The sequence below is a fragment of the Branchiostoma belcheri genome, unplaced genomic scaffold, assembly GCF_001625305.1.
Source record: "Branchiostoma belcheri isolate BF01 breed outbred unplaced genomic scaffold, Haploidv18h27 scaffold23, whole genome shotgun sequence".
NCBI lineage: Eukaryota > Metazoa > Chordata > Leptocardii > Amphioxiformes > Branchiostomatidae > Branchiostoma > Branchiostoma belcheri.
This window is the reverse complement of record NW_017803824.1, coordinates 752,584-755,904: the sequence shown is the minus strand read 5'-3', so window position 1 is coordinate 755,904 and position 3,321 is coordinate 752,584.

The window sequence follows — 3,321 nt, the reverse complement described above, 5'->3', positions numbered from 1 at the left end:
AGGTGGGGTTTGGGGTATTACAGGCCAAATCAATACTAAACACGGTAGTGTAGGTGGGGTTTGGGGTATTACAGGCCAAATCAATACTAAACACGGTAGTGTAGGTGGGGTTTGGGGTATTACAGGCCAAATCAATACTAAACACGGTAGTGTAGGTGGGGTTTGGGGTATTACAGGCCAAATCAATACTAAACACGGTAGTGTAGGCATAGTAACGGAGTTATCTTAAACTTCAGGCAAGGCGAGGGAAGTGTTGGATGTTTGCAGCGGCGGTCTGAGTACAGTGGACATTAATAAGACTCCCTTGGCGGCCGTTAGTACCAGGACACTGCGGGATGACATTTGGTAGAGAGAACCCATTTCGCCGTCCTGTGTGGCGTGAACGTTTATTGGTTGGTTTATTGGTTTAAAACTCTCCTTTAGCTGCCCACCCGAGGGTGACAGCTATTCTTCCAGGAGAGAGTATACACATAAACGTAACAAAACATCAAAACACATACATATATACATCATCATATTTACATCATCACACACAGTATATATACAATTAATATTCAATCTTAGTTTACTGATAATTCTGTATAGCTTGTTTCAGTCTGTCTTTGATGAGAGTTTTAAAACTGGTAGGTATTGATTTTCTGATATGACATGGAAGTGTGTTATACAGTTTTGAGCATCTGTAGAGGAAAGATTTAGTAGCTGCCGATGTTCTTGGCTTTGGCAGCTTAAAATTATTCCTTGCTGCAGATGTCGTACTGTAACCGTGCTGGTTAGATACAAGCTGTAGTTTACTGTAAAGTGTTGTTGGTTGCTTATAGAAAAGCAACTTGTGGAAGGTACACAAGTAACCTTTTCAAGTTCCCGTCTGTAACCTTAAGGAATTCAGAAATGTGAAGGACGCAGGATGATTCATGCACACATTAGGCTACAGGACACCATTCTCCCAAGGCAGAGCTATCCCGCGGCAAATACAGATACTTTCACGGTCGATGTTCAGGAGAACTTGCACTTCTTGTTCCGCCGCTCAGAACCTTTCAGCGTGCCACTAGGTTCTCTTCCAGTTCTCATTAATACACCGTTAAACATACCTGTCTCCAAGTCATTTTACAACAACAGCTTCTTTCCCAGGACTGCAAAATTATGGAACTCTCTTCCAAACAGATGCTTTCCGTCTGATTACAATCCACAAAGCTTCAAAACAAAGGTCCACCGCCATCTCCTGAGATAACTACATTATACTCACTTAAGTACCTCTAGCTCTATGCCTAGCAGTGGCCAAAAAAAAATTGGCCTTGCATTGAGCAACACCGATAAAAAAGTTAGCCTTGGGATTAGTGCTACCGTACTATAGTAAGAAAGCAACCCTGCCTCAGAAGGATGCAGGGCACAAGCAGTTTCTGAATCTTTGTAACATATACACAAGGTAGATTTGATCAAGTGTATTTTAAGGGTTCATGCACATGGGCGTCAGTGGAAGACAGACGAAAAATGCCCAGACTATGCATGATGTACGAAATGACTAATAATCTGGTGGACGTACATGTACCAACTTTGATACATGAAGGCATGACTATTTCTTGTTCTTTCCTGGGCTGGTATTAGGTACTACTAAGTAACTAATACCAGCCCAGGAAGGAACAAGAAATTGTCATGCCTTCAAGTAGCAGAGTTACCAACCAAGGATTGAGGTGTTCAAAAACTCGCATTTTCCAAGAATTATCGTAGAGTAGAACTCGTTTCTATCAAGCACTGTTGGGGCCTCATATGGAAAGCTTTAAACAACTCATGCAATAAAATGTGCAGTGCAAAGATTGATTGTAACAAGTCGTTCGGTGTGATATAGCTAGCTGCCGCCGCGCCACGTGCCTGCGAAGCTGGTGTGTTACCCCGAAGGGCGGTTATATACCTGCTATACCGATACAGACAGACACAACCAATTCCTGCATCTTTGTACCATACACACGACTGTATTTCAAGGGCCCATGCACGCGTGTAATTCAAACTTATAAATCAGAAGAAGTCAGCCAAGCAACATAATTTCTTAGTGACTAAAGTTACTGGGTGTAAAGTAAGTTTTAGAGTGAGCAAACTGAATGTAAAAAATCGATGTTCATAATTATATAACAAGCCAGAAAACTGTATGAACATGTCAATAAATCGATGATCATAATTTCAGAAAACTGCATGAAGTGAATAACAATCACTAAACGATGATAATCTTAAAAGCACAGCACTCTTGGCTGTGGATAATGGATAAAAGATTTCTTTAGCCTCCATAGCACGCCAAAAACTGGGGGTTTTTGGGGGGTCTCCAGGGTCTTTGGGAGCTTTTTGTGCTATTTTCTGATTGCATATAGACAACATAGCCGGCCTGGTTGAATTACCAGAAAGCAAACTAACTTTGTTCAGAAGACCGACACACATTACTTGGAAACACCAAGTGCTGAGGATAAGTGAGTGAGTGACCTGGTACATCGAATGATGGCGCATTTTAAAACTATTAAAACGCAACTTTTCTTTCGACGCACCTCTCCTGGGAAAGAGATGATGGATTCTGATAATCTTTTTCACGACTTTTGGGTCTCAGAAGAGCGCTGGTTGGGATGCCGCATAGGCTGGGCTAAGTGGGTTCAGCCTAGCCTGGTTAACCAGACCGCCGTGAGCTCAGCGCTATCCCTTCGGCGCCGAGAGCGTTTGGGGCCGCCAACCAGGCCTCAATTACCGCGCTTCGGGGAGGGGGGTAGGTTTCTTCGCTCAAAAAGAAGACTAAGCGTCATACAGGAAGTCAGCGGATACAGGGAAACCAGCTGGAGATAGGTCCGTGGTATAACTCGCCTGTGCTTGGTAAAGGCCGGGGCAGAAAAATTACTGCAAGCCGACCAAAGTTTTAGTACCGAGGCTAGGTTCAGCCGGCCGCATTTCATTCTATCACACTCTCCTAGGCTTCCGCGTGGGTGGTGAAGGCTTTTATGATCATCATAAAGTCATAACAGATTGAACAAAAAGTACTGTAGACTTTACAAGCATAACACAGGGGTGCAATTCAAGGGTGAACCATACAAATTATACAATCCCGTATGGCAACCCATACTGTGACTTCTCTGTCCTTTTTATTGAGCTGAGGTCGACAAGAGAAGTTCTGGTATTTTTCACTTGGTGTTTCAGGAGGGCATTCGCAACTCTTGGGTATTTCTGATCTACTGTGAAATACATAGAATGTGCTTTTGAGTAGTTGCAGTATTGACGGGTGGTTAATATAAAGCTGCGTGAATCAAGATTTTTATGATGTGTATTTTGGCAGGCCGGCAGATACCTGAGCTT